Below are 25,723 nucleotides of genomic sequence, written 5' to 3'. Positions count from 1 at the left end.
ACAGTACTTGCCTAGAAACTCTTCAAAACTCTAGTTAGCACTTCAAGTGAGACACAGTTGAGACATTTTGGTACATATACCACTAGACAATGTGCTCTTTTTCAGAGCAGTATCAAATTACTTGGTTGTAACAGTTTCTTTATAAATGTTGAATGAGCAGATCAATTAATCAAGATACATTTTTGTTTAGATAGAAATATATTTTATGTTCTTGGTAAACAAAACTTTGGTAAACCAAGTTTACGTGACTTTCATTATTAATGTGGAGAAAGTCATCTTTCCTTGTCTACTACTGTCACCTTGCCCCCATTGTTATGGCCATTCAAATCTCTATCAAGGCAGAATGTTAAATATTATAAAGTTTATCATCTGACGTTAAGGTATAATAAGAAAATTTTTCCTGAACTGTAAGAAAAAAGCCAAAAGAAGAAAGAGGGGGAAAGAGAATATAATGAGATTGTAAGTATCCAGGAAATATTGTCTGTCTGTTATGATTTATGTAATGAAATTAAAAAGTTGAAAGCCAATTTTAAAGCATTTCAAAGTAATATCAAAGAAATTAATTTGAAGGATACATTTAATGTTTTGAATCAGAATCTGTCAAGCCTGTCATGAATTTTAACTAAGTAAAAAAAGTACTTTGATGCATATTGTATGGATGTTGGAGTTTCAAATACCACAAAACTACCCAAGAGATGGTGATACAATAGGAATCAATTACCTGGCAGTAATGAAGCACTTGAGTTGAAATCATGATGAATGCCAAAGGAAATATTTTCATGTATTTAAATAATGAACTCTACTCTTTATAAAACCTAGTTGTGCCAGATAACCTTTAGAACAGTGCCTTCGATTTTGACTCTAGGTTTTCTTAACTTATTAGTATGTGCGCGCGCGTGCGCGTGCGCGCACACACACACACACACACACATAATGTAAGTATAAAGTTCACTAAATTTTCACAAACTGAACACTCCTGTACAACCAATAGCCACATCAAACAAACAAAAAAAACCCAAAAACAAAAACCCAGAATATTGTCAACTCACCAAAAGCCCTCATTATGCCCTCTTCCTATCTCTGCATGCCTCCCAAAGTAATTAGTACCCTGACTGCTGACAGCATGAATTATTTGGTACAAAAAAGATAGTATGTATTTTTTTGTGTGTGTGTGACTGGCTTCTTTTAGTCAACACCATTGACCTGAAGTAAAATGGGCAGTTATTTTACCAGCAAAACGGATTTATTCAGAAATAGCAGAGTGATTGCAATTTGAGACATGCCGCCTACGGCAAACCACAGGCAGGTCTGGATCAAAGGAGAGGACTGTTACTTTACAGAGAAAAGAAGGAAGTTGGAAGGGGCTGCATTGGATGAAAGCCCATTGGAGGAAAGTGAGAGTTCAGGGTGGTGATGGTTTCTTACTGGCTGAGCTGTGTATTTTTCTTATTGGTTGAACTTGTTTCTGGGCAAGGAGATTAGTTGCAGGCTCCAACAGCAAAAGACATATTTTGCATTCCCAACAGAAGAAATCTACTTTACCACTCCAACGGGTGGCAGGGCATGAGAGCACCTCCGTCTGGTTTCCGGACTCCATTTTATATGAGGTTTCAACTTTTTGTTTGTGGGAATAATCCATATGGTTGCTAATAGTTGTATATTGTTAATTTTTATTGCTGCATAGTCTTCCATTAGATAACTATTCTACAATTTATTTAACCACTCTAGTCCTAATGACAATTTGGGTAGTTTCATTTTGGTGCTATTATAAATAACACTGCTGAGAACGTTCAAATACATGTCTTTTACTGAATATATTCTAACACCAACTACTCTTAGCATGTGCTGTGGAAATTAACATGTAAAATTACACAATTAATGTAATTATATCTATTATTCAGGTATAAGTATAAAATACCTTTCTTTAAGCTTCTATTTATTAAAGCAAGATACTTATCATTAAATAAAAGACTCTTTAAAGAGAGTCTAGTATGTGCCAGATATAAAACTAGATACCTTATGAAGTTATCACTGATAAATATTCTGTAAAATGAATATTACTATCAGTTTTTGCTAGCTAATGTTACTAAGAATTTATCAATCTTAAGTTGCAAAAATAAATTATGTTCTAACATAAATTTTGTTGCAAAATGGGGGGGGGAATGGGAAGAAGAGAAGAAGGGAAAGATATTATAAAGAGATGTTTCCAAACAAAATTTAGAACCCCAGTCAGTTTGATCTCAAAGCCTGTCTAAGTTCAGATTTTCCGAGGGGCGGACCTTGAGACAACGATTCAATCAAGCAGTTGCCACTGTAGACAACTAGAAGTCTGGGAACCATTGCAGATTACAGGGCACAAAGAGGTTTCCTTTTGGGACCATGGGGGCTGGGGTGTCTTTAAATTAACTCTTGGAGTCAGTGGTATAGGACTGATCCTAGAAGTGTTATTTTTCTGTCACTTTTGGCCTGCGGTGAACAGGGGGCACAAAAGGTTCCAGATAAACCTTCAGGCAAAGAGATAATGACTGCAGTGGAAAATCAGTATGCACTTACATGCTAAGGCTTGAAGGGACATGGGTGGGGCACCACAAGCATCTATAACAATTTACTTGCCTTGGACTGACCCTCCCATGTCCCATGTTAAATTCACTCAATAGCTCAATATCATCACTGTTTTTCATGTGGTGGCCAGTCACAGTTTCATTGAAAAAAATGGAAGGAGAAGTGGGACAAACTAACACACTCCCTCTCCTTCACCAACTGTGATTCTACAGACCCTTCACTCTCAGCCAGCTTTTCACTGGTCTTGCCCAATAAGCAAACACAGACCTTCATCTTTTAGGGATCTGTGTCCCTGGATAACATGCCCTTGTAAGGCATACTTGTTGTAATTACGCATTAATGAATACCACTCATCATAAAAGCACCAGATGACTGCTCAGGGAATATCCTGAATTCTAGTCATAATTCTCCCTACCTCTGTCATGTAGCAGCAATCCTACCTCCTCACGATAATCGGAATCTATTGTTCCTGCTGGCCAAGTAACATTTTGTTTGTTTTGCTTTCTGGTCTTCAGTCAGGAGAAGCCCAGAATGATCAGGTAGCAGTCCTGCATTTAGGTTTTCTGGAACTTTTGCTGTGTTGCCTATTAGAAGAGTCCTCCCTGGGAACCAGGACCTCTGGTCCAGCAGAGCTTGAAGTTATAGGCACAGGATGTACAAATTCCTTATGTGAGTACCTGGAAGTGTGAGAAGAACCACTGTTTCTATCTTCTGTTTCTTAGATTTATTTATTCTATCAGAGCTATAACACCATATGTCCTTGGTTCAACTGTACCCCACACCTTGGAGGGCAGCGCTCAACTATGAATGGCATCATCCACAATCTGGTGTCTCAGCTCTGCATTTCAAGAGGCCATGCTAACATTCTATTGGGCTGGCAGCTTCTAAGTGATGAGGTGTATCTGGGACTAGAGAACTGCATGCTCATATGTTCAGTGTTCACTTCATTTGCCATAAAATGGGTTTCTTGATCCAAGGTGATATTATATGGGATAGACTGACAATAAATCACTCACCCTGTGATCCCTGACCAAGACAAGTTTAACATTCTTGTCAGTTTGACTAAACTTTTGACAGGTTTCTTCTTGACTATGGGCCCTGACATCCGTTTTCTTAATTACTTTAGAAAACTTAAAATTGTAAATTCTTTAATAAGATATTAATATAGAGAGCCAGCTACATATTCTGTATAATGGTTAAATGACCTGGACTCTTTCTGATGATATTTGGTCAAAATTAGTAGAGTTAATGCTGTTTTGGGGCAAGACTATGCATGTATAGTACCATCTATCCCAGCTGAATGTAAACTGCTTCTAATCCTCTTTCCTGATTAGTATTGGAGGTAAAAAGCACATTTGCCAGATCAATAACTGTATATCAACTGCTCAAGGTTGTATTGATCTGTTCTAGTAAAGTTACACATCTGGCACAGCAGCTGCAATTGGAAATAACACCTGGTTAAGTGCATGCTACTTGCTATCATTTCCAAGCTCCATTTTTTTTTGGGGGGGGGGAAGAGGCATGTAGACCTCTCAATTAAATAGGATGAAAACAAAAACCATCACCATTATATCCTTTAGGCCTCTGCCATTGCCATTCTGCTCTTCCACCTGGGATACAGTATTGCTTTTTATTTCCTAACCTGCTTGGAAGCGAGCACTTTTGGAGGTTTTTACTTGAACCTTCCTACCATTACTGCAGTCCTTCACAGGTCAGGTTGCAAGTACAGGAGCCCTGTCAACCAAGTATATGCATCCTGATTATGTACTTATGGACTGAGAAATATCAGAGGTGAGGGCTCTGTAGAATCACTGGATTGACAATGCATCCTAACTAGGGGTCTATGAGGACATTGTGGGTTCCCCAGTATGTTGTTAGCCCAGACTGTGTAACAGGCTTCAAATGATAAAAGTGGGCCCTGGTAAATTTCTTTAGGTCTCTTTGAGGAAAGATTATAAAATCTGGTATTATGTATAGGTGCTTTGTTTTATAGAGTATTCCTCAAAAGGATGCAGCCTCTTCGGGAAAAGGCTCCCTTGAGATTGGTATATGGCTATGATTTTGCATCATCATAGCTGACATCAGCCTTCTGATCACGTTTTTTAAGTTTTTCTGTTGCACATGTATGTTGCTTTTATTGTATAAGGCAGGCAATACCCTTAGGAAACCCTGGTCCAGCAGCCTATAGGATCTGAACGCTGCCCAGAACTACACGAGCTTGGGAGAATTTGCTTCCCCGGTTCGTCTTCAGATGAGGGTGAAGCCCTGGTTCACACTTTGATAGAAGCTGTGTGAGAAACTAAAGATGATCCAGCTAAGTATATGTAGACTGACTCACAGAATCTGTGGTATATGTCTGTTATTTTAAGCCACTAAGTTTGTAGCAATTTGTTATGCAGCAATAGCTAACTGATAAGATAGGGATGGTGCTTCTCCAGTTGGGCCAGGCTGAGTCATAATCATGATTACTGAAATAGAAGCAAAGAGGGAAATGAGGAGCAGCTCTGGAGAAGAAAAAAAAAAATCAAAAACAAAAACATGACTGTACATGATACCTGCCTCAAGTGAAGTCATTGCATGGCTTCCAGAAGAAGAGAGGCTGTTATTGTCTGGTAAGAAGAATGTGCCACTTCTGTTAGCCCAGGGGCTTCCAGGAAATCTCAGGGTTCAAAGTTCTCAAACCGTGTATGTAGATATCTCATCTAAGGTCTTAAAGTTCTCTCCTTCCCTTATCAGGGCTCTGACTTGAGTATAGAAGACTTGCCAGAATGTGAATTTAGCTTTCTTTATACCTTTATTTTGGGGCCTGATTTTCAGTTCAGTGAGCTCACTAGTTGTAGGATGGGAGAATCTCTTTAATGCTGCTACAGCCTGTGGCTTGCCTTGTTATACCAGATGACATGACTTTCATTTTTTTTAAATTACTTAATGACCAAAAATATCCACCACTCCTACAATAATTATTGTCCCATATCTCTAGAGATACACAAGCCAGTGCATTTTATTTCTTTTGTATCCTAATTCACTACAGGTATGGGTCTTGGTTATTGTAATGCTACAGCATTTCTGGGGTTTTCATTACCCTACTTACTACTAGTAATGGGGTCTTAGAAGCATCTGCCCACTGAGTGATGCAAGTTCAAAATTTTATCTTGAAGAGCTGCTTCTTAAACCACTGCTAGTACCAACTGTCTTAATTTGGGTTACCCCAGAAGCTAATACCTAGAAAATCATTCAAGTGTCAGTAGTTTATTTGTGAGATATTTCAGGAAATACAAGTCATGAAGTGGACACGGAGATAGGGAAGGGAATGAGCCAATGAAGGATACACCACCAAACAAGTTATCATCATGGACAACTGGAGCTTAAACTACACGCAGAAATCTCAAAGTCGTTGTCCCTAATGGGTGAGGGAGTTGGGGTATTTATATACCAACTCAGATCAATTTTTGGTAGACAGCTGTTTTGATGAGCCATTACTTCTCTGTGACAGCAAGGCTGCAGTGCAACAATTTAAACTTCCACAGAGACCCACCTTGAGGCAGAGAGATTCAGACACTAGGCATTGAAAGTATGCAGTAATCCACCAAAATGACGAGGTAGGGACTGAGCAGACTGAGCAACAGCAGCTCTGCTATACTATCCTCCTGCCTTTCTCCACAAATAATATCATGTTAAGATAATCCTTAAGGGAAAGTTAAGAACTATACCCTCAACTGTACAATAGAATATATGGTAATATTTCTGGGGTTTCCTATTATCAGCCTAGTGGAAAGCTATGGGTTAATAACCAAATTCTTACCAAAGATTTTTTCCCCCTCTTTAATCAAGAACTTTCTAAAAATTGTTATGACCAGATAAGAATTCTTTCTATTATTATCTTTAAGGTTATAATTATTTTATTTAATTTTAAATATTTTGGGATTGTGTCTTATTTGCCTTCATACTGTTCACAAGATACTGAACATTCATATGAAAAATGTAAATTCAGGTCACGGTTGGACAGTATCCTGCTCTGTGACAAAAAAAGTAGATCTAATCCCAGCTTTCACAATAATTTGTGTACTGTTATTTTACTCTCACATACAGATATTTTATGCTTAAACTAAATAGTCCATTCCTAACACTCAAAGATTTTACACTAAATACAGCTAAAACATATTAAAATGCCTATATTTAAGTAAAAAACTATTATATTAGGATGAGAAATGCTTTTTAAAATCACATCATAATCAATATGAACTCAATAAGTCAAAGTTTATAATGTAATTTCTAGGATAACCATAAAATAACAATAAAGAAAATGAGTAACTGTCAAGCAAAGACTGGAAAAAATGGGGTAATGACATTTAATCAACATAAAAGAAGAAAAGAAAGAAAAAGCAACGTAGTTCAGACAAGACAGTAAGTTACAAAGTGGTAGATTTAAATGCAATACAATGGTAGTTGTGCCATATGCAAATGAGCTAATCAATTAAAGATAACAGGGATTTAAACTTAAATGAAATCTAACTATATTATGCATACAAGAGTTACACTTAGAATAGAAAGATACAGAAAAGTTACACAACCCAAAATAATTAATATGTTCCACTAACCAAAAGAAAGCTGGTTTAGCTCCATCAATATCAAGTTAAGTAGACTTTATACAAAAGACTTTAGTATTAATAAGGAAAGATGTTTTATAATAATGAAAGGTTAAATTCACTAGGGGGTTATAATTCTAAATTTGTATAGACCTAATAACAGAGTCTCAAATAAAGGGAAAAAAGATAGAAACACAAGAAGAAATGGACAATAATTGGGGTAGGAGAGTTAATATGCCTTTCCCAGCAACTGATCAAACAAGTAGAAAAATATAAAAATAAATATAGAAAACTTGAAAAACAATAAACTTGACCTAGTGGAAATACATAAAACACTGCTCAATACAATCACATAAACATTCAAGTGCACATGGGTTACTGAACAAAGTTGACCACATTTTGAGTAAATCTCATCAGTCCTCAAAACATTAAAATCAGAGAAGGTAGGTCTTCCGACCACAACAAAATTAAGCTAAAAATCAGTAACAAAAAATGAGTAGAAAATTCCCACATATTTGAAAATTAGGAAATACACTCCAAAACAAACCAAAGGTCAATGAAGAAGCCATGTGGATATTACACAATAAACTGAACGATTATGAAGATAAGTTCCACGAAGACAAAGGTCTGTCGATACACTGAAGCCTGATCATTGAGCATATACTGTTGAGCACACAGCAGATGCTCAGCAAATTCTTCCTCAGTAAATGAATCCTACAGTAAATGAATGTAATTCCTTTGATGATAGTACCTACTGGGTATGAGAGATTTAAATCCGTGCAAAAAAACCCTCAATAACAGGTAAAGATTCTTGAAAAAGATACTATAAGTAGAGCTCAGAATTCAGGTTTCCTATTTTGCAGCAGCAGAAGGAAGAGAAGGAGGAGGCGAAAGAATGGGAGGAGGAGGAGGAGGAGGAGGAGGAGGAGGAAGACTAGAGGAGGGCAGTTGAAAAAACAGGTACTATTTTTCATAATTAAAACTGAGACTCCGACCTGCATTGCTTACAGTGTTCACAGAGTGATGCCAAACACAGCCAAGTGTGGGGGAAGAATGGGTTAGCTTATCTTATCTAGGCTGTCAGTACCATCTTTATATAAATCAACATGTTACTTATTAGAATATGGAATAGTTCTTCTCTCTTAAGTTTAGACATGCTGGTCTAGAAGTTCTTCAGAATCATAAAATGACTATTACTAATTATAGAATAATTTTTAGAATCCATAGCTTCTCATTCCAGAAAAGAAATTCTATTATTACCAATTAAAGATTCAATTGTCATTATTTGACCTAAATTCATCAGTTGTAGTGATATTAGCATGAAGGTTTACAACATTTTTATGAAACATTAATAATCTGTGACTGTGTAAAGGTGGGGCTGGTAGATAAATGCCAATATTCTTTCCATTTCACTTGTGAAACTGCTTTACAAGGTTTCAATTAGATCCTTCTTTTTACTCCTGAGAGAAGCTAACGGATGTATTGCATTAATTATGGTTGTTGGAGACAGGCTCAGGGAAGCCAACATTATAAAATTATAATCACTGCAGTTTTGCAGGCTCTACGTTTTCTCTCATTACATGTGCTTGCGGAGTTGAAATGTGGCTTTACAAACAAGGGCTCAGAGGAAGTCTAAGACTCAGCACCAAAGGCTCTGTAGAGCAGGAGAAAGGGAAGAGGTGAGGCCACTGGACATTATCTGCTTTTAAATATACGATTGGATGTGGTTTATGATATTTAAGATGTAACAGTCTTTAACCTATTGAATACCATTTAATGTGTATTTGTGGTTCTATTAAATTTAGTTTTCTGGGGCGCCTGGTGACTTAGTAGGTTAAGCATCTGACTCTTGATTTCAGCTCAGGTCATGTGATCTCAGGGTCATGGGATTGAGCCCCATGTGGGGCTCTGCCCAGAGTCTGCTAGAGATTTTCTCTCTTCCTCTCCCTTTGCCCTCCCCCCCACTCACACACTTTCTCTCTCTAAATAAATAAAATCTTTAAAAATAATAATTTAGTTTTGTTTACATATATACATATACATACACATTCATAAATAAAGTGGGAAAGAGCTATCACTGAGTATATATATATATATATATATATATATATATATATATATATTGCATTTGTATGTGTTTGTACACATGTGTGTTTATGTATCTATATGTGTGTGGGTTGGCATGTGGGTATAGAGATAAAGGGATGGGAACTTTTCACTATCAGCACACACAACTGTCCCAATCACAATGCAGCTATTCAAAAAACAGAATGGATTGGCATGGCCATTAAGGATTTCCTTTAATTTATTTTAAACCAAAAATGAATTGTATGGTTCCCCTGAAAAATACACCATGTCAATAATGCACTTTTTGACTAAGGCAATCACCAGTGTAAACTTGCACATTATTTAAAAAGCTACAGGCTCTAAAAGAGAAAAAACAGGGATAAGACTCTTATCTCTATAAGGGTAGCATTTTGAAGAGAGCTGTCACAACATTTTCTAAATTTAAAGAAAATTTAAATTTGCTAGAAATTCCTATATGTTAGAGTATTATCTAAAAGCATGATTAAATTTAAAACTGGAATTTATTAAGTGATGCAGATCCATTTAGGTTACGAAGGTTATAAATCAAAAGTACTTGTGTGCAGAGGTAACAGACACTGGACTGATTTTATATGTTCAAAAGGAAAGATTTTAGTTTTGATGAAATAAAATTTAAAAAAATAATGTGCAGTTAATTAAAAGTCATAAAATGCAGGAGACAGATTAAGTAGTATTAAATTTAATTTAATAATTCAAGGCAATGCTTTCTAAATACTAAACTTGTCGAACAAATCATATTTATAGCCTGAATAATAAATTAAGAAATAAGTGGCTGAAATAGGAGGTTAATTAAAATTAGTGCATTTTCTAGACTGGCAAAGCAGATAGCTTGGTGGGCTAACATATCAGAGGTTGGCAGTTATTTCAGCCAAAATAGTGGAAGCAGATGAGCATTTAGACCTGACCTCAACAGACTTTAGTTTTTTATGGTCTTACACTGGGTCACAGAAATTACCACGTTATCTTTTTTTGAAACATTATTATCACATGATGAGTATTTTTGTAGACTAAATATTAATTGTATAACTTTCTAATTATGAGAATCTGGCAAGTTATCTCCTTCCCTTTCACTTCATTTTCCTTACTTTAAAATAGGGATAATAAAAAACTAAATAAGACAAAACAGGGATAATAATAATAAACAGGTATCTATCTCCTAGGATTTTTTTCAAAGGTTAAATTAATATACAAAATAGAACACTGTCAGACACATACTATGCTTTCAATAAATGAAAGGTTGTGCATTTTTAAAAATTGCCTTTGCTTAGACATTCATGGTATATAACCTATTCTGAAGACATTTTAGATGCAGAGCAGTTTAAGTCACAAAATCAGGCAAATTTCAGTTTTCATTTTATGGTGTTTGGGTTTCTAACAGCTTCGCAAGCAGTTAAATAGATTACAGCTACGAAGACCATGCCAACCTAATTGAAGAGACAACTGAACTTGGGCTCTATTTTTCTCTCCTTTAGCCATTTTATCTGTATGAAAAGTATCCTCTTCAGGATCTCTCAGAAAAGCTTTCCCACTGTTCGAACACTTTTAATAAATGGGATTTGGGCTAGGGAAGAAAATTAACAAGAGACCTCAAAGAAAATTTACTTCAGAAAGAATACAGTTTTTAGATGACAGGGCACCTTACGGGGAGTTTGGATATGGAAGAGAATTGGTCAGGAAATAAAAAGGGAGGGTTTTTTAAAAAATATATAATTCAGGGACTAAAAATGAAATCTGTAATTGGAAAAGGTCTCCAAGATTATGATGCCTTTTGAACTGCAAACACCAGGTTAAGAACTGAGGGGAAAGATATTTTGGAAAGTGCTCAGAGAGCAGATGCTCTGATGCCTTCTATGTGTTCCCATCTATCAGAGGGCCCGAAGCATACTGCTTGTCTAATCTGACAGAAGATTTTTGATTCATTGGCCTTAGTGCTGACCTTTTATTCTCTTAAAACCAAAGAATCCCACATACTGGTGTAGCAAAATGGGGAAACTTCCTTTAGAATTAGGTCTGATTTCAATTATTTCATTTAACACTTTGTGTTTTAATTTTTTTGGTGGGATGGGGAGGGGAGAAAGTGGGAGGGAGATGTTATAACATTGCACAAAGATCAAGGATGTCAGGTCACAGACAACCAGGTTCAATTCTTGCCAGCAACACATGCCGTGCAACTTTGGGGACATAGTCTTTAATGGAAAGGACAGTTACTACCCTTGTTATTAATCCATAGCACCAACCAGTAGTGTTTATAAAACAAGTACTCAAAGAATGCTTATTGAAAAGGTGGGTTGTAAAGCAAGTGGTTTTTTTTTTTTCCTAATTTCAAATTTTCTTTCCTATTCTGTAAAATGAGAATGACAGTACTTTTTTAGCTTGTGGGAATTAAATTAGAGAATGCACATGAAATGAACTAGGGAAAGCACCTGACACATAGTAAACGTCCCTCCGTCAATGGTAGCTCTGATTATCTGTATTAAAAATGTTCAACTGCACGAGATTTTGACTTTCTTTTTGGTACATACAGAACTATTACGTTTAAACATTAAGTCTGCCTCTTGAGTATTATTTTCTTCATGAGCAAATTTGAGTCAATTATTTTGATATCCACTGGAAATGAATATTTTTCGTAAGTAGGTAACTATAACAGTTTTAGGTGAGCATTTTTATAGGTTAAATCAACTTGGAACAGTCTGATCTATATTGATTATGAAAACCTACATTAAGATAGGAAGATATTTTATGCCAGGAAATACCTGTCTTTCATTTTCCCGACTCTTTCTTCCTCAAAGACTGTAGGAGTTTAAGAAGGAAATGCTAAATGCAGTTCCATATATGGTGGTGAAATTGCCTGGTAAAAAGTGGTTTTTCTTCCTATCAATACATTGTTTGTATCCCCTCCCCCCCTGCAGATTTCCATCCACAGAAAGTCATCTGAACTGCCCATTCTTTATAATATTTTCATACTTATTTAACTGAAATACTCACTAGATTTAATAAAATTTAGTATGAAACTACAATCAAGCATTGGATTCCTCTCTAGTCCATCTTTTCAATTGTCAATATGTCCTCTAAGTGCCTTTGTTTACTAAATTAGGGAAAGCCAGGCAACTCTAAAGTCTCCTTGTAAGGATTTTCTTTACATATTATATAAAGTGCAATTTGTAAGTAAGCTGTCCTGTGTTTCTTTCACCTACAGTACTTTCAGCCAGCAAAAACAGTGCAAGACCATAACTTGACCTAATACCCATTGATTACCCAGTATGGGATGATGCTTTTAACCCCATATCAACACTAGCTCCCTGCTGACTCTAATTTCGATGATAGCAATATTGCTTTAAAGAAAAAAAAGGACCACCTGAGACCTTCTACACTTATACATTAGATCATCCTGAATTGGTTCACAGGCCTTTGGTGGAGGCAAAAGCAAGAAATAGAGTTTTTACTTTTATTAAACTAGAAATACATTCAGAGGTACCCCCGCTGGTTTACTGGAAAGGGATACAATCACTAAAACTTCCTTTCACTGATAATTTTGGATACCAGTAGAGGAATGGTGTGGCTTCTATTCTCTGGAAGCAGAAGTTCAGATAAGCATCTTTGGCCAAGAGAACTGCTCCTGGGAGTAAAGTCTTTTCCACTATGCATGTTGGCATTATTCCTTTTGCTGTCAACACATACCTACCTGCTTTCTCCACATGGATTCTAAGGGCTTTGGGCTTAACAGATCTTCTATCTTTCTAGCTTCAATTACCTAAGAGACTGCCTTGAATCTTTTAAAATTCTGAGTCCACAAATCCTAGAGAAAAGAATTATTATTCTAAGAGAAAGGTTGGATCAGAGGCCCTCCACTGGGCCCATCAATTACGGGCTAAAGTAACCTGATTATATAAAAGTGTGACGCTCTCATAGTAGTAACACTGATGAAGAGAGGAAGGAGAAGACGCCAGAACAATGGAGGAGGTGAGAAAATGGCCTTTTTGCAGTTTGTCATGTCTCAAATATTGTCTTACTTTCATGCCCACTCCTCCAAATTAGAATTTTCCATATCCCTATGTAACAGTAAACTGGGGTACTTTGGACTGCCAAGAAAGTACTATCCGTTTTATGGTACCTAAATTTGACCTTCTTTGTTAAAGTCCTCGTTGAGTCAAGAGAGTGAAATCTGAGTCCTTAATTATTCAAATTTCTCTGTTGTATATTAAATTACAGATCCTATATAGCATTCAACCAGTTCTTAAACCCTGATAAAATGACTTTCTGGTATTGATTCTCTGCACTCTGTTTCTCTGGATCTCATTTTACAATTGATCTTTAACTGACAATGTGATATATTGTAGCTTTTGGTTTGTCTTCATATAATCTGTTCATCTAATGCTTCCCATTCTTTTGTAACCATGGTAGGAGAAATCATAGTCAACCACTCCAATGAACTATAAAGAAATACGTATGTGTGAAATATACCAGAGAGCTTTCACTAAAATATAGGCATATGAGCTCTGTACCAGGTAAAATACTAGCAAAGTACATTGGAAACACTAAATTAAAGCTGTTCACTTAAGATACTGGGATTTATCACTAATTAGACTTGAGATCTCTACACAATTCAGTATCGATTTTAAATATCTCCAATGCACCTCTCCTAAAATATTGGGTGATTAAAACAGAAATCTCTTGGATTAAAAAAAAAAATCAGTACATTCTTTTCTTTCCAGTCATATATAACATGAACTTCACCTGGTAGCAATTATTCAATTAATTCAGCCAACACAGTGTTGCTTTTTGAGGTTCAAAATAAATAGAAACAAACAATACCCAAAACAAAAATTTTTCCCTAATAGCAGAACAATTTTTTCTTAGCTTGTTATAAACATACAGAAGGTGATAAACCACATTAGTCAATGAAATCTAATTTCTGGTGACTCATTTATCTTTTTTTTTTTTTTAAACGTTGGCTTCATTTTCTACTCTTCTATGCCTAAAAATCAAAATTAACAAGATAAAGTTAATTCCATGGTAAAAAAGATAAAAATATAATTGTTTTAGCTCCTCTGCTCATTACTCATCAGGCAATATTATTTGAAGCTTATTTAAAAGAACAAAGTGTTACCCTTCTCTCTAGATGATAAGATACAGTCTCAGAAGAATATGAATGTTTATTACTCATAAAAACCACTTTAATACACATTTTGTTACTTGATGACCCAATGTATAGCAGAGCTGTATTTAACCAAAAGATTCATTAACGTTTTCTGACTCACTGAATCTTATGGAATTTAAATTAACTAATTTATTTAAAAAATTGTTTCCTTGATTTATAGCTCTTCTGAAAATCAGCTTCTTACTCCGAATCATATGGTGACACTAAATTGGGCTATGTCAGAAAAGACAGAATGAATGTTCAAGGAAAAAAAAAATTAATTACAATAGATTCTATAACAGAACACTGCTTTAAGTCAATAGGTACTCAATACTCAATTTAAATTAGTCAATGGATTCTTTACCCATTGTTCCATCACGTGTACTTACTTCTTTGTATACCAGTTTATTAAAATAATGGTTAATCTCTGAAAAAAATCTCCCTGAATCTTGCTAGATACAAATAATAAAATTCAGGGTTTCCAGAACCATTTAAACTAACTTTTTAAAAAACACATATTTTTTTTCCATTTTTCCCCTCAGCTTTATTGAGGTATAATGGACAAATAAAAATTTTATTTAGGTTGTACAATGTGATGATTTTTTAAAGGTATACAATGTTATAAATAAATAAGATAAATTATATATATATATATATATATGGTGTCATGATTGCCACAATCAAGTTAATTGACACATTCATCACCTCTTATAGTTGCCTTTTTTCTTGTGGTGACAACATTTAAGATCTACTCTCCCTTTTTTTTTTTTTAAGATTTTATTTATTTATTTGTCAGAGAGAGAGACAGCCAGCAAGAGAGGGAACACAAGCAGGGGGAGTGGGAGAGGAAGAAGCAGGCTCCCAGCACAGGAGCCTGATGTGGGGCTCGATCCCAGAACGCCAGGATCACGCCCTGAGCCAAAGGCAGACGCTTAACGACTGAGCCACCCAGGCGCCCCTTAAGATCTACTCTCTTAACAAATTTCAAGTAGACAACGTAGTATTATTAACTGTAATCACCATGCTGTACATGAGATCCCCAGAACTTATTCATTTTGTAACTAAAAGTTTGTACCCTTTGACCAACATCTTCCCGTTAGGTATAGGTTCAAAAGATAAGATCCATTATCAAAAGACCCAACCTGACAAAAGCCCCATGAAGACTGGGATTTTAGTTTGTTGTATTCAATGTTGGGTGCCTATGATTGCAAACAAAACTCCTGGGCATCACTGCTCAACTCTCACTTAAAAAAGACAATGCTTCCTACATTTTCCAGTAAACATTATATTTGCTGTGGGTTTTGGGAAGCTTCTCTTTATAACATACATGTCTTCTTTTTTATTATTTTTTTATTGATAAGTATCCTTTAGTTATCTCTTTTTAATTTAAATTTTAGTTAGTTAACGTATTAACTATTGGTTTCTGGAGTAGAATCGAGTGATAGAATTGGGTGATTCATCACTTAACATACAACCCAGTGCTCATTACAGTGCCCTCTGTAATACCCATCACCCATCTAGTCCATCCCCCACACTACCCTTCCATTAACCCTCAGTTTGTTCTCTATCCTTAATAGTCTCTTAGGGTTTGTTTCCCTCTCCCCCTCCCCCATTCCCATATACTCATCTGTTTTCTTTCTTAAATTCCACATGAAAGTGAGATCATATGGTATTTGTCTTTCTCTGACTGACTTATTTCATTTAGCATAATACACTCTAGCTCCATCCATGTCACTGCCAATAGCAAGAGTTCATTCTTCTTTTTATTAAACCTCTCTTTCCTTTACACACCTCCTCCCACTGTGTCCTTCATTGAAGAGCTATCCTTACTTTTGATGTAATGACATTCATCAATTTTTTGTCCTATGATTTCTGACTTTAAAATTTTGTTTTTAAAGAACACTTCTGTCCGTAGATCATAAAGATATCCAATTTTTTCTTCTACTGTCTTATAGTTTATCTTTCACATTTAGATCATTAATCCATTTAGCCACTTTGTGTGTGTGTTTAATTTAAATTCAATTAGCCAACGTATAGTACATCATTAGTTTTTGATATAATGTTCGATGATTCATTAGTTGAGTGTAACACCCAGTGCTCATCACATCACATGCCCTCCTTATTGCCCATCCCCCCACTCACGTCCCATCCCCCCACTCACATCCATTTAGCCACTTTCGAATGTATTGTTAAGTAGGCATCCACTTTCATTTTTCTCCTTGAAGTAGTTTATTTAACCCATTCTACTAAATAATTTGTCCTAGTCCTACTACTTTTGATAGTTCCATTATCATAATAAATTATCAAATGCACTAACAAATTTAAAAACTTAAAAAATGTATAAATTCTAGAAAAATATACAGTGTCAAAATGCCCTGTTCCAAAACTTAACAATAAATTTTAAACAAAATTAAAGTAGCAGCCAAGATTTCCCCTTCAGACATAAACAAACAAAACAAAAAAGCCAGGACTGAAGGTTTTGAAGTGAGTTCATACAAACTTTAAAATAATATTAAGTTCCTATGTTATACAAGTTGTTTCACAAAATAGAATAAGATAAAGATGCCCAGGTCATTTTATGAAGCTAGTGTAGTTCTGATTACCATAAAAGTAATGACAAAGTAAGTGCAGCCCTGTTTCACTTAGGAATATATATCCTAAAATACTGCATAATCTTACTGAATCCTACAGTTTTATTTAATTACATGATTGAGTATGAACATAATGATGGTTCAGTATCAGAAAGATCTACCAATAATATTCAGCCTATTAAAAGAAACAATCTTTTGGTTATCTCTATTAATTAAAAAAATCAATAAATGAAAAAAATCAATAAGTGAAAAGAAAACTTCCTTAACTGGATAAAAATTGTACCCGAGAACCAATAGCAAATATTACACTTGACAGAGAAATTTTAGATACATGTAGATTTTTTTAAGATCAGGAACAAAGCCATATGTCACATACCACTGGAAGTTCTGCCTCAGGTTAAAAGAAGGAAAGAGAATTAGGAGTTGTAAGGATTAGAAAAGAAAATACACAGGTGTCATTATACGCAGATGTTTAATCATCCGCCTAAGGGAAAGCAAACAACAGAATCAGGGTACAAATTTTAAGAAAAAAGAAGAGTCTGACAAGTTGCCTGGACACACAATCGGCCTATGAGAGGCAGTATCAGTTGTGTACACCAGAAATAACAGGCAGTACTCTACGGCTCTCTCAGGTGTCTCGGAGACAAAAGCACTGACTGCCTTCGTTCCAAGCTATCTTTCAAAGGATGTTTGTATTTAGGACAGAATTATTTATCTTCCATTATAAAGGGTGTGGGTTCCCTTTCTTCAGAGTTCCTCCCTTGTAACACCTCCCACTGCATGTAGAGTCATTCTCTGGCCAACTTCTCATTTCCCTGTGGTAATTGGAGCTTAGAGAGTCAGTGCAACAAACTAATATTCTGGCTACTGTTACGGCTGTGAGTAATAAATTACCCTTTGTCTCTGACCCAAGAGTCATGTTTCTCCTGCTGACGTCCATGAAAGTGTGATACGGGTGCCTGGGTGGCTCAGTCAGTTAAGCATCTGCCTTTGGCTCAGATCATGATACTGGAATCCCAGGATAGAGTCCCACATCAGGCTCGCTGCTCAGCGGGGAGTCTGCTTCTCCCTCTGCCCTTCACCCCACTCTCTCTTCTTATCTCTCTCTAAGTAAATAAAATCTAAAAAGAAAAAAAAAGTGTGATAGGCTAATTTGTTAGCTTGCAAACTGGGTAAAAATCTTAGACCCTTCACAGTTCTTGGCACCAACTAGAAAATTTAAAATAGGACACCATTACACTAACAATGAAAACTTGGATTTATATAGTAATTTATTTTGAGTATAATGCAGAAAAAACCCTATAGAAATAATTAAGAATATAAAAGATCGTAATTTTTCAAGAGACACTACCTGTTTTTAGAAGAAATAGTTTACTATTAGAAATGAGTCAATTATCCTGAGTGACTCATTGTCCTCCAATGACATATCCAATTTGAAATGTAGATAAGCCTAACAAATTTATCTGCAACTTATATGGAATAGTTTATGAATAGCTAAGTCAACCTTATATAAGTAAGAGTAAAGCAGAGGTATTTGCCCTAAAAGAATAAGTATTATAAAATGTAATTGTACATATGATGGGATATTGGCTCAATAACATTAGATCAAATGCATGTACTTATACTTTTAAAAAAATGTCAGTGAATTTTTAAATTATTTTGACAATGTAAACCAGTACTACCAAGTAGTCTTCTAAAATAATTTGGTGTGCAAAAATACGTGTTACCTAATGCAAATTTAACCAGGGAAAAAAATGCCCAGGGTATTCTGGCATCATTTCAAAAACATGGATCTGCTTCATTACACATCGATCTGTAACTTGCACATAGAATTCCTTTTTGAAGTGAATCTGAATTCTAAGCTTACACTGTCATATATATATATATATATATATATTTTTTTTTTTCCACCAGTGATACAAATTCATCAGTAATGCTGATGCCAGGTTACTTTCATAATATAATATGAATAGAAAATAAGCAAATTTCTTTAAAAAAGAAATAAAGGAATATTCAAATTGTAATACACTGGCTCTGTTTTAAAAGCAGATCTTCCCACGAGTCTGTATTTAAGTTGAATTCACTGTTCTGAAGGACAAACAGCTGATTTACTCCGAACAGTATCCTTTAAATCTCCAAGGTTAACATGAAACTTAGTAAACTGATAGTGTAGAACCTAGTGAAAGATTAGAATATAAATAGAGGACCTCAAACTTTATTGCTGACTTTGAGATTTAGAAATAATATTTGTCATATTATTAGAAAGCTATTGCTTTTCAGTGACAAATTGTTTTTCACGAGGGGCCATAATTATTAGACCACATTTTGGATTATATTGTTTGTTCAAACGTGAGATCTAGTCACAGTCTTGCTATACACCTTCCCCCCAGCCTTCCCTGCTAGATCACACAGTGCTTTATATATCTTTTTATTGTGGACAAGAGCAAGGAAAAGAAACAGTAGCACAGAAGAGTTGCTTTGTTTTAATGTACAAAATGTAATGTTGCAAATTTAATTATATCACCATGGTCCTTTGATTTTACTTTAATGACGCATAAGACTTTATGACAAATGCACTATTTATTATATAGTTCATCTGTGAAAAAAGGAAAATTAACCTCTAAAAAGTTAGGACTTGCTTGACTATGACAGCTAGGCCTCGATGTTGTTAGGAGCTGAAGTGACCTACAGCTAGGCCACTATGTTCTCCTGCTGGACATAAATAATTTTACAGAATATCAATTTCAGAAGTGAGACAAAAACAAGAACAATTCATGATGTGGACCAAGAGCAAAACATCACAGTGCAAACCCTAAAATATCAAACATCCACCTGTCCCAGCTTTAGCTTTACTCTTTAGTCTTCTCCCTTTCTCAGCAAGATTTATTTCTACTCATAGAACTATCCACAGTTCTTGAGAGCATCCAATTCAGACCAAAGCCTCACTTGTTTGAACCATCTTCTAAAACACTTACTCACAGCCCACATCTTGTAGTAAGTTCTTTCTAACCTCCTCCTATGGAGATGCTCCATGTTTCTGCATGGTGTGCTTTCTCCCCCCAACCCTGTACTGCATCATAAACCCAAGCCATTTTAGTACTGTGTTCCTGCATATCTTTTTCTGGAGGATACTGTCAACCAGGTCATTGTACCCTTGCCTCATATCCTTAAAAAAGCAAACCAAAAACCCCAAAACAGAGAAACAGCAACCAAATAACAGCAACAATTAAAACCAATCAAAATATGTAATTAACTTTAGAACTAATACCTGGTTATTAAGTCCTAATCAGTGTTGAGCAAATTGTTTCTAGCATACTTCAACATTCCATCTCAGTAGGCATCAGGAAATTGCAACTGAAAACAAAAAAATTAATTCTGGCTACTGTCTGTAAAACCACTTTTCTAAACTGTTCAAGAAAATCAAAAGGAGTCTCAAGATAAAACTGGGGGGAAAAAAAGATTGTCGGTATGTTATCCTGTCTAGAAACTAGCTTATCAAAAACAGTACTTCCTAACCTCTATCTTGTAAATGATTCTCTATTAATTACCAATTAACGCTGGTTCTTCACAAACTCTTCCAAAATAGATAAGGGGAATAACACTTCACAACTTATTTTTATGGTGCTAGTATCACCTTGATATCAAAACTAGACAAGGATACAATGAGATAACAAAATTATGTCTTACTATCTCTTATGGATGTAAAAATCCTCAAGAAAATACTAGCAAATCAAATCCAGAAACACACAAAAATAATTCTACACGATGACCAAGTGGTACATATCGCTGAAATGCAAGGCTATTTTTTTTTAAGATTTTATTTACTTATTTGAGAGAGAGAGAGAAAAAGAAAGAGGAGAGCACAACTGGAGGTGAGGGGCAAAGGGAAAGGCAAACTCCTTGCTGAGTGTGTAGCCCCACACAGCTCTCAATCCCAGGACCCTGAGATCATGACCTGAGCTGAAGGCAGATGCTTAACCAACTGAGCCACCCAGGTGCCCCAATGCAAGGTTATTTTAACATCAAAAATCAATTGATGTAATACATCATGCCTACAGGGGGGAAAAAAAACCCTCACATGATCATCTCAATAGACAAAGAAGAAACATTTGATAAAATCCAACATTCTTTCATGGTAAAACACACTAAAAATGAAAGAAAAGAAAAGGAAAGAAAAGAAAAAAAAAGGAAGGTACTTGCCCAACCTTACAAAGGGTACCTACTAAAATTCCACAGTTAACATCATACTTAATGGTGAAAGACTAAGATTAGGACCAAGCCAAGAGTTTGCACTCTTGCCACTTGTATTCAACATTATACGTGAGATTCTAGCCAGGGCAACTAGGCAAGAAAAAGAAATAAAAGGTCTCCAGATTGGAAAGGAAGAAATAAAAATATCTCTATTTCCAGATGATATGATTTTATATATAGCAAGGAATCCAACAGATAACTGTTAACACTAATAAATGATTTTGGCAAAGTTTTGGGATATAAGATCATTATACAAAAACCAGTTGTGGGCACCTGGGTGGCTCAGTCTGCTAAGCATCTGCCTTCAGCTCAGGCCATGATCCCAGGGTCCTGGGATCAAGTCTTGCATTGGGCTCCCTGCTCAGAAGGGAGTCTGCTTCTCCCTCTACCCTTCAGCCTTCCTTGTGATCTCTCTCAAATAAGTCAATAAATAAATAAACATAAATAATAAAATATTAAAAAACAACTGTATTTTATACACTTGCATTAAATAATTTAAAAATTAAATTTAGAAAACAATACCATTTACAATAGCATTAAAAAGAATGAAATACTCAGGTATAAATTTAACAACAGAAGTATAGAGCTTATACTTGGGAAACTACAAAACTTTGCTAAATAAATTTAGAAAAGATCTAAATAAATGGGAAAAATAGGCTATGTTCATGGGTTAAAAGGCTTAACATTGTTACGGGGCAAAACCCTGCAAACTGATCTGCATACAGATTCACTGAGATCTCTATCAGAATTTCAGCTCACTTCTTTGTATGAATTAATAGATGATTCTAAAATTTGTATGGAATACAAGAGACCCAGAATAGCCAAAACAATCCTGAAAAAGAACAAAGTAGGGTCAATCAAACTTCCTGATTTCAAAACTTACTTCACAGCAACAGTAATGAAGATATTTCAGTATTTGCTCAAGAATAGACATATATAGATCAATGGAATACAATTGAGAGTCTGTATATAAATCCATATATCTATGGTCAACTGATTTTTTACAACAGTGACAAAACCGTTAATAGGAAAAGAATAGTATTTTCTTTCTCTCTTTTTTAAAAGATTTATTTATTCATTTTATATATAGAGAACGAGCGTACATGAGCAGGGGAGGGGAGGAGGGAGAGAGAGAGGCAGAGAAGCGACTCCCTGCCTAGTGGGAAGCAGAGCTTAATCCCATGACCCTGAGATCATGGCCTGAGCCAAAATCAAGAGTCAGAAACTTAACTGAGCCACCCAGGTACCCCAAAAGAGCAGTGTTTTCAACAAATGCTACTGATATAACAAGATAGCCACATGCAAAGGAATGAAATTGGACATTTATTTCACATTATATGCAAAAATTAACTCAAAATGGATAAAAGACCTAAATGCAAAAACTAAAACTATAAAACTCTTAGAAGAAGAAAACAAGGATAAATCTTTATAACCTTAGATTTAGCAAAGAGACCTTAGGTAAGATACTAAAACTTGAGTAACAAAAGCAAAAAAAATGACTTAAAAATACATAAATTGAGCATCAAAATTAAAAAAATTTTGTACTATAAAGGACACCATCAAGAAAGTTAAAAGACACAAACTGGTGGTTACCAGATGGGAGGGCGGATGGGTGAAATAGGTGAAGGGAATTAAGAGTACACGTATTGTGATGAGCACTGAGCAAAGCATAGAACTGTTGAATCACTATGTTGTACACCTGAAACTAACATAAAATTGTATGTTAATTATATAGGAATAAAAAAAAAAAGGAAAGCTAAAAGACAGCCCACAGATTGGGTGATAAGGGACTTGTATCTAAAATATGTAAAGAACTGTTACCCTTCAACAACAAAAAGGCAAATAACTCAATTAAAAACTTGGCAAATAATCTAAATGGTCATTTATTCAAGGAATTTATGTTTATATGATGGATAATGTAAATATAATTATATAAACATAAATTTGGACAAAAGAAGTCACAGAAAAATATAGTACGGTTCCATTTTTGCACTATACAAAAAAAAATCTTGTATTATGGTGATGAAAGTCAGGACAGCAGATACTTTTGTTGGGGCAGAAACAGGTAGAATAGGAGAGCTTATCAGAGTGCTGGTAATTTCTCTCTTCTTGATGTTGGTGCTATTATAGAAGTGTTTATTTTATAAAAAACTCATTGAGCTATGAAGTTCTAGTAAGTACACCGATCTGCATATGCACTTGCATCAATAAAGGCACTACAAATGGATGTCGATAGATGTACATTAAAGAAGCTCTTTGATTTATTTATTTATTTTAGATTTTTTTTTTAATTTATTTATTCGACAGAGATAGAGACAGCCAGCGAGAGAGGGAACACAAGCAGGGGGAGTGGGAGAGGAAGAAGCAGGCTCATAGCGGAGGAGCCTGATGTGGGGCTCGATCCCATAACGCCGGGATCACGTCCTGAGCCGAAAGCAGACGCTTAACCGCTGTGCCACCCAGGCGCCCCGAAGCTCTTTGATTTAAATTAAGCTTGAGAAACACCAATACATATAACAGTATATTTTTCAATAGCGAGGTCTTTAATTACATGTGGTTTTCTTATTTTACGCGTATATTATGCCCATTCTAGAAAGGACTGAAGCTGGGTTTAAGAGGATAAAGTAGAGCAAGACACAGGTGAAAAAGAAGAAAAGTAGAGGTAGAAAGTAGAAGCATATGGTCACAATTATGTGTATTTATAAGTTACTTGCATTTCTTTCATCAGTCTTTGTTTTCTTTTGCATGTCTCATTAACTACGTCTTTTATTCTGCTTGGTGTATAGAAAGGTAATAAGGAAAGCAAAGGGAATACCCATAATCTGTTCACTGTTAGCATTTTACCTATTTTATCTTTATCCAAGTAAAATCTAAAGAATCTCCTCTGAGAAGGTCTGAGGGGGACGGTGGGACAGTGTGAGTCCTTAGCACGGAGAGACGTTCTGAGAGAGGGTATCCTCTCCCGCATGGGGGAAGCCCTTGCTGCCCTCCTTCCTCTGAACTCCCACAGCCCTTGCCTTCTGGTATACCACCACTTCTGAATACCACCACCATCACTTCTGAAAACCACCACTTCTGGTATTCATTAGAGATGGACTTGTTACATTAAAAAAAAATTGTCTAGATTTCTGCCATTGGCCAATGTTTTTACTATCGTGAGTCTCCTATCCTATATTATTAAAGAAAACCCCATCAAAATAGTGTTGGTATCTCGGCTAAATATTAATTCCTTTCTTTCCAGGCAAATGTTCAGAGTTTCTGCTGTTCTAACTTCAGAGCTGGGTCAGCTTGAAAAAGACTGAGTGTAGCTCTATCTTCTCTGCACTGGCGGCAGGTCTCCAGCCACAGTTCCTCATCCCCTGAAAACGTACGCCTGTGCAAGGTTCATCTCCACCCCCTTCTTGGTCAGGAGCACCTCTCAACTGTTGAGCTGAACACTGTCTGCAGTGGTACTAAAACTACTGGAGATACCGACAGATGAGACCCTCAGCAGCTTGGCAGCCCCACGTCCCCTGACCTCACTTATCCCCAGCCAAAGCTTTCCAACCGCCGCCATTTCAAGGGACACAGACACAGCAGCCAAGTTCACTTGGGGCCGGGGCTGCCATGGTAGGGGTGGCTGTCTCTGGGGATGGAACTGGGACTATGTTTGGGAGCCTCATCATTGGTTATGCCAGGAACCCTTTTCTGAAGCAACAGCTCTCCTCCTATGCTATTCTGGGCTCTGCCCTCTTGGAGGCCATGTGGCTCTTTTGCCTGATGGTGGCCCTTCTCAGGCTCTTCCGGTGTTAAGGAGCCATCTCCACCCCCCATAGGTCTTTCTCCAGTGTCTCAACTGCCCTGAATATTCCTTTTCCTATACCTCTTCAGGCAGCCTGGGGAAAGTGGTTGGCTCAGGATCTGACAGAGAAAAGACAATTAAATATTGCATTAATCAAGAAAAAAAAAAGATTAAGTATATGGTCAAGGCTTCTTTTCAGGTGACATCTATTATTCAAATAAAAAATGAAAGAATGATAACAAAGTGCTTTCATCATATGCTGCATGTTAGGAGAATTCTGCTGTCATTTTTCATGAAGGCGGATCATCACGACTTTCAATCCTTATAGCTCTGTATGTTTAATCTATCTGTAGACTCCACTACTCTAAGGCAGTGACTCTACAATATCAAATGAACAAATCCCTTTACTCCTGTTTGTTGTTAATAATTTTAGGAGCCATATTTCAATTCAATTCAGCTATGAGTCTTTTCTTTTTCTCTTTTTATAACTCTGTGTTCAGTCATATGCTGGGTACCCCGACGAGATTTTTAAGACCTCTGCCTTTAAATAACTTGCATTCTCAATGAACACCTATGGTATACAAAAATAATAAAATATGACAGGGTTCATTTCAGTCCATGCCCTACCAGCGCCAGTTCAGGTAGCGAGGGCTGCTTTCTTTGAAAACCCTTCATTAAGACCAGCATGATGGCCTTGACAGTTTGTATT

The 25,723-nt window shown here is 36.0% G+C and overlaps 1 pseudogene; it reads left to right on the top strand.

Annotated features, from left to right (window-relative positions):
• The first annotated feature begins 1,279 nt into the window (after positions 1-1,279).
• Positions 1,280-25,025, top strand: LOC123799720 (ATP synthase F(0) complex subunit C2, mitochondrial pseudogene; annotated as a pseudogene).
• Positions 25,026-25,723: the final 698 nt, after the last annotated feature.

The sequence above is a fragment of the Ursus americanus genome, chromosome 7 (assembly GCF_024610735.1).
Source record: "Ursus americanus isolate L20-20 chromosome 7, mUrsAme1.1.p, whole genome shotgun sequence".
Taxonomy (NCBI): domain Eukaryota; kingdom Metazoa; phylum Chordata; class Mammalia; order Carnivora; family Ursidae; genus Ursus; species Ursus americanus.
The sequence above is the reverse complement of the archived record's forward strand: the minus strand, read 5'-3'. Positions and strand labels throughout refer to the sequence as shown.